At 39.7% G+C, this 7,393-nt stretch overlaps 1 protein-coding gene across 7 annotated transcripts in view; it reads left to right on the top strand.

Annotated features, from left to right (window-relative positions):
• LOC137618047 (uncharacterized) overlaps nt 1–7,393 on the top strand; it is a 590,306-nt gene that overhangs the window by 472,769 nt on the left and 110,144 nt on the right. The gene's annotated exons all lie outside the window — the stretch shown is intronic.

Here is a 7,393-nt window from a genome sequence, read left to right on the forward strand (position 1 = left end):
CAATAAGGGACATTTCTTGCTCTGTCTTTCTGTGTGTCGGACATTTCTTTTTTTTTCTTTTTAAGTAATTTTGGTTTCCCTCCAATTCTTAGTTATGAAATATTCCCTTTAAGAGTTTTAATGCAATTAATGTATACATTTTATTGGTTATTTTGTTAGTGTCTTAGTTTGAAGTAGTTTTTCTCTTTTCTGATAATTTTTTTTTCTTTATGCATAATTATTTCGGTATTTCAATGATTAATATTTTGCTTGGAGTTCACATAGATTGTGGTAACGTCCCTGACTGGCGAACGCCAGACTGGGCTTCGGGGCCCTACTCAAACTCGTTAGTTTCTTTGGTCGATGCAACCTCACCATACATGTGAGCTAAGAATTTGGGGTTTGTTGTAGCTTGTAGGTCTATCTGCTGAGTCATCAGCAGCCATAGCCTGGCGCTCCTTAGTCCTAGCTGGGATCGAGAGGGTGTCTTGAGCGTTGATCATACGTTTATATGGTCACTCTCTAGGGCATTGTCCTGCTTGATAGGGCAATGGTAATGTTCCAGCAGAGTATTTTGGACGATATTAGCTTTAGGAAACCTGTTCTGTTTTGGTGTACTTATACAGGGCTTGAATGTGGCATCTTGGGTAGTGCCATGGCCTCTGTACCATGGTCTTCCACTGTCTTGGGTTAGAGATCTCTTGCTTGAGGGTACACTCGGGCACACTATTCTATCTGATTTCTCTCCCTCTGGTTTTTTAAAGTTTTTATAGATTATATATGAAACATTTATTTTAATGTTACTGTTCTTGAAATGTATTTTTTCCTTTTTTCCTTTCCTCACTGGACTATTATTTCTGTTGGAGCCCCTGGGCTTATATCATCCTGCTTTTCCAACTAGGGTTGTAGCTTAGCAAGTAATAATAATAATAATAATAATAATACCAAAAGATATATATATGGATGGGAAAACTATTATTATAAGTTGTTCCAGAAATAAGTATATAATTTTTTTTTCATTGATTTTTGGATTTGAGAAGTGTATTTTTAATTATTGCGTCAGTTCGGAAATTATTTTGAATCAAATTCAAGCTGTGTATTAATAGTTTCCTAAATAAAGAAGCTGGATATTGTTAGCCTGTGTATTTGCAAAGTTACGTAATAACACAATAGTCCAGTACCTTTAAAGCCCTGGGGGAGCCTCTCTCTCTCTCTCTCTCTCTCTCTCTCTCTCTCTCTCTCTCTCTCTCTCTCTCTGTGAACGTTTAAGCTAAGTTTTCCCAAGAGCAAATGGAGCCTCGGCGGACGGACTAAAGTCTTTAAGTCTTTGATTCATCCAAAGTCTCTCTCTCTCTCTCTCTCTCTCTCTCTCTCTCTCTCTCTCTCTCTCAAACGAGGTAGAAAACGCGTTGCATTATTGCAAGGGAGGCGAAAATATGTAGGTGCAGAAGAGAGTGTGTTGCAACCTGGGTGTTGACCATGAAAAGCTACAGCGCTCTCTCTCTCTCTCTCTCTCTCTCTCTCTCTCTCTCTCTCTCTCTCTCTCTTGCCCTTTATTATATAGGAATTTTTATTTTTACTTTGATAATTGAGAGACTTTATTGTAGACCCTTGAAGATTATCGGTTTGCTGTAGTTGTAACATTAGTGGAATCGATAATTATTCTCTTGATTATCTTTGCATGGAAGTCGAGTTCCTTTGTCTCAGGCACACTATTTTATCTGTTTCCTTATTTCCTTTCCTCACTGGACTATTTTCCCTGTTGGAGTCCTTACGGGGCTTATAGCATCCTGCTTTTCCAACTAGGGTTGTAGCTTAGCAACCGATTTCCCTTGACTCAGGCACATTATTCTATGTTTACTGATTTCCTTTCCTCACTGGACTATTTTCCCTGTTGGAGTCCTTTTGAGGCTTATAGCATCCTGCTTTTCCAACTAGGGTTGTAGCTTAGCAACCGATTTCCCTTGACTCAGGCACATTATTCTATGTTTACTGATTTCCTTTCCTCACTGGACTATTTTCCCTGTTATTGTCCTTCTGGGGCTTATAGCATCCTGCTTTTCCAAGTAGGGTTGTAGCTTAGCAACCGATTTCCCTTGACTCAGGCACATTATTCTATGTTTACTGATTTCCTTTCCTCACTGACTATTTTCCCTGTTGGAGTCCTTCTGAGGCTTATAGCACCCTGCTTTTCCAACTAAGGTTGTAGCTTAGAACATAATAATAATAATAATAATAATAATAATAATGATACCAATCGTGTATGTGGAGTCTTAAGGCACTTCACCGCAGTTGATAAAAAACGAGGCTGTGCCAAGAAAAGGGAAGTGAATTCCGCTGTTAATATTGTGTTCCTCAGCTTTAGAGACGGAAAAATAAAGCCGCAGCTGGCGTCCCTAGCAACAGACACCACTGCAGCACCGGCACACGCCGTCGGGAGGACAGACAACTAGAAAGGAATATGTTATAGATTTCACATATTTTCCCGTGAGCCGGGGCTTGGGGTGGGGGCTGGGTCGGTTTTTAGGAGCCGGGTGTTCGTTATTTTCTTTATGGAAATGAAACGCGGTTTCTTGTCTCGTTAAGATATGTCTGAAGTCCCCATTTGAGCAAAGACTTTATATTCCCCCGATGTTTATTCCTTCCGAGATGAGAATATTCATCAACATACATTTCTTTTTATTTTTATTACGAGATGAGCACGGGGAATGTTTTGTACCTGGAAGAAACTATTTCCTTCCCCTTAATCCTAATGTTAGGCTCCTGGCTAGTACAGTGGTAACGTGTTTGCCTGGCATTCACATGGCAGTAGATCGATCCCAGCCTGGGACCGTTAGTTTAAGCTGTTGAATGAGGAGGCCACGGCTGTGGTAGGGCACCACAGTGAAGTGTTGGGCGTGCCCGGCAGACGTTCTGGTGAGCATCTATTCGGATGAAACTGGAACTGTAACCTGACACCTTTTTTATGGCACTACCCAAGACTAGAGAACAATGGTCTTATTTTGGAGTGTCCTACTCTTAGAAGAACTGCGTGCCATAGCTAAAGAATTGCCTCTACCTTTACCAAGAGGAAAGTAGCCACTGAACAATTACAGAGCAGTAGTTAACCCCTTTGGGGAAGAAGAATTGTTTGGTAATCTCAGTGTTGTCATGTGTATGAGGACAGAGAAAAATCTGTAAAGAATAGGCCAGACTATTCGATGTTTGTGTAGGCAAAGGGAAAGTGAACCGTAACCAGAGAAGGATTCAATGCCTGGCCATTCAAAAGACCCCATAACTTTCTAGTGGTAAAAGGATATCATAGACATGGTGGTTTAATGTGGCGCTGATTAACATGTATTTCTCATACAGTTTTATAAACACTTGCTTCATTATTAAAGTTCAAGATGATGTAATTCTTTGAAAAATTCTATTGGTATCGGAAATTCAAATTGTGTGGATACACTTATTCATCCTCCTTTTTTTTTCACGCTGGCTTTTTGTGGTGCGAGCGAGCTCTACAGTACTAGAGATAACAACAATTTTTGAGAGGATTTGCACAAATAATGATACCAAGCATAAAATTTGACACACTAGTTTCTGAAGAGATGCTAATAAGAAGAATCTGTCTGGTTGGCCAACTGAAAATCCAGGATGGCTGCCATTTTTAATACGGCTGCCAAATTAGTCAGCAGAAATTGATGTTTTGCCTAGAACTTTTTATAGTTGTCCAATTTGCACGATTTAGATATGGATTCCTTTGTTTTCAAGCCCACTGAAGTAGATTTTCATGTTTATAAAGCAGAGTAACGTATTTTTCAAGATTGTTTTTTAAGCAAAAGTGATATATATTTTTCAAGATTTAGCTATTTTCAAGATGGCCCCTAGATTGTCCATTTTTCATTTTGTAAGTTCTGCAGTACAATTTTCAAAGCATTGCCACTGGTCCTTTAGCTGCTACCACTCACATACGCAGCTAGAGAGTAATGATGCGCGGGCAGGGGAATGCTAATGGTAAGAACTTGCATCTTCCTTCCCAGCCTTTCCTCAGGAACACTTTATCAGTTCCCAACAGCTCGCTACAATAGGGGGATTAGCTTACTAATGGAGAAGGATGTGGTTTTGCATGATTTATGCCGGTAGAATATTGGTATATGTTTCTGGAAGTTCCGGGAACTTTCTAAACATTCATTTCAGACTCCAGTTTGAGAGACTTGCGTTCATCACCAGTAATTTCAGTTCTTGGGTGTTGGAAAATGGACACACTTGTACTTATGAGCTGTGCTGTCCCCTGCTGCAGTTGTGGACAACTGCTTTCTCAAAACTAGGGGACAGATTACTCCTTCAACATACTGTGCAACAACTGCTTCTCGTAGACCTGCTGATATTTGTAGACTGCAAAAGATGTTCCGCGATCCTTGGAATGCCTGTGGACATCCACTCCTTTCTTGTGTTGCGCTAAGTAGTTGTACAGTAGGAGTTGTTATATAGAAATGTCAGTTTTTTTATGCTCCATGCCATATTTGGGACTTGATGCCTGTACCATGTTCAGTCATGCATACAAATCGCAGCAGTGATGGTGGTACAACCCGCTGTTAGGTTTGTGTTGTGAAAGGTGCTGCCAAATTTGACTTATGATAGAGTATGTCTTGTCTTATTTTCTAGCAGCTTTCACTAGATGGATCACGGTACTTGGATGCATGTGAGGTGATTGAGCCTACATCATTTACAAAAGCAAGCAGAACATCTCGTGTTATGCAATGAGCTTGCAGCTTGGAATGTGAAAAAGCAACTGGTCCTTAAGTCAAGTAGAATAAACATCTGGCGATTCAATATCAAGCTGTTTCAGCCTGTGCTTGTAAAGCATGGTAAGTTGGCAAGCTTGAAAATGAGTGGGTCTCTACTGTCACTGGCTTTTTTTCCATTTCACTAATGTAGGTGACTAGTTCAAAGAATGCAATTGGATATGCTTCCTTATGGAGGCTCATTTTCGGTTACATAATACCACCAAGCAGGTAGGGTGTTATTTCAGTTCTTGTGCTATGACATCTCCTGCACTTAGTTTGGCAATGAGTTTCTTATCACAGAGTGTTTCTTCACATTAATTTATTCGCTTGTTCACTTGTATTGTCATTGCTTCTCTAAGCTCCTCCCTCTGTTCTCGCAGAAGAAATATTCTTTAATTTTAGCTTCTGGATCCTCTCAAGGGATCTTACTTCTGCTGCCTTCATCACTGCTCCTACAGAGGTTGATCTTTTTTCAGCTGTGCTTAACTTTGTGTTGTTAAATAGGAGCCTGAACTCTCATGATGTATCTTCTATATCACCTTCATCAAGTCTTGCAGGTTCTTACCTTGATTCGCAGTTCATTGAGTGTGTGAAACAGGAATATGCTCTGCCAAGTTCAAGTTCATATATTCATGACTCCCACTTCTGGCAGCATGGGGATTGGGGGGGGGGGGGGGGGGACTTTAGATCTTTTCAATGTCTTGACATGACAACATTTGGTCCAATCATAGTTCCATGATTTTCCAGTAAAACTAGCAGCCATGGTCAGTTTGACGTTCAGTCGGACTGTTTATCCTTTTACTACCCTGTACGAGACATGTATGATACACACTCTCCTCTATAGGATACAACTAGGTTTTTGCACCGCGCCCTAGTCTGATTGTTCATCCAATGTCATAAGTCCTGTGTGATCTGTTCACCTTCCAGAATAACCTGAAACCCTGTTACTTTTGGCTTGGTTCTCCCGCTCTGACAGATCCTTTCTGTTAAGGTGTGGCTGCCTGAATGATTTTGGGTTAGATAGCTTTTGGGATACTAGTAGGTTAATGTAGTATATTGTCAATATGCATTTCCTACTTAGCTGATACTGAACCCTATGCTGAGTTTCATAGCAGTAATGTCAGCAAAGTGCCTTGGTAGTGGCCAATAATCACTCCAAGAATTTCAGCAACTGTTCACTTCAAATATATGGAGCTAGATGTACTAAGTGCAAGTCGATGCACTATTACGGATGTACAAACTGTAGAATCTTGAAATGAGTGTATCAGTTTACTTTATAAACTAAATTGGAAAAGCTTGGTTTGTTTATAGCAAATATAGTTTCAATGCAGTCGGTCTACAATTAGGCAATAGAAATCTAATGTTTCAATGTATTTTAAAAAGTGCCATTTAAGGACGACGTAGTAATTGACCTTAAGGCCAAACATTTATTGGCGATTATCCACAGAGCTAAACTCTCCATATATAGATCCATATTGCTAATTTAATCTACCTCAGTTGCTGGAAGAATACAACTGTATACATTATACATGGCATAGATCCTCTCTGATGTTAATCTTCAAGTTCACGTTTTGATTAGATTGGATGTTCTGAATTGGATCAAAATGTCGTAAATATTTTTTCTGCAGAGGTTTAAACAGGAGAAAAAAAAACCCAAAGTTATCCATTGATTTATTCCCTAAACGTCTTCTGAATTACGGGCTGTTATTATGGTAGTCTCTTGCATTTCTTGAAAGATTGATAAATGATTAGGAATGGCAGGCGTCGTAAAGGTTACTGGAGGTGATATGAGTGTCACGACTGAGATGGTGTGGACATGTGTTGAGAATGGATGGTGGAGTGGGAATGAGGAGGGCTTGGGAGAAACCTCTTAGGGGTAGAAGATCAAGACAGAGGCAGAGAATTAGATGGCAAGATAAGGTGAAGGATGACATGGAGAGAAGAAGTTTGATGGTAGAGAATTGGAGAGGGGTGCATCAGGCAACCGACCCCTTATTGTAGGGATAAGGGTGGGAAAGATGATGATTTTAGTATTCTCTTGCATTGCTTCCACGGGCTGGGGTTTTGTTGATGTTCATGATAGGGTCCACAGGAAAGAGTAAAGTTATTAACTGACAGTATTTGATCCAACAATTTTTGTATGGACGTTGCGAGATTGTCGGAAAGAATGGAGTGAAGGAAGGGATTCAGAATTCGGTTAATCTCCCAATATTCAGTCGTTAGATATTTTTTTTTTTTACGGACATTAGGTCCTTGAATTCATCCATTAATTTTTTATGAAATAACTAAAAGGCAATTAGGCTTAATTAATATTTTTATTTAGTGGATTTGGGCAGTTTCTTAAGACTTGAAATCAAAGCTGCTTTGCGGTCCTGCCCGTTGGTCTTGCTTCTCTTGTAGATTTTTATGCTTTTTTTTTTTTTTTTTTTTTTTTTTTTTTGGTGATCCTCATCATCTGGGTAGGTGCTTGACAGTCTCATTTAGTCCTTGGTTTTTATCCATTTGGTTCCTGGTGTTTAGAAACGAAAGGTGTGTAAGTAGTGTTTCCATGTGTCTATAGAAGAGATGCTTGTAGCAACTTTGTTGTTTGGTAGATAATGTAAATATTTCCTAGAATGGATACTCTCTCTCTCTCTCTCTCTCTCTCT

Source organism: Palaemon carinicauda, chromosome 24 (genome assembly GCF_036898095.1).
Source record: "Palaemon carinicauda isolate YSFRI2023 chromosome 24, ASM3689809v2, whole genome shotgun sequence".
In the NCBI taxonomy this organism is placed as follows: domain Eukaryota; kingdom Metazoa; phylum Arthropoda; class Malacostraca; order Decapoda; family Palaemonidae; genus Palaemon; species Palaemon carinicauda.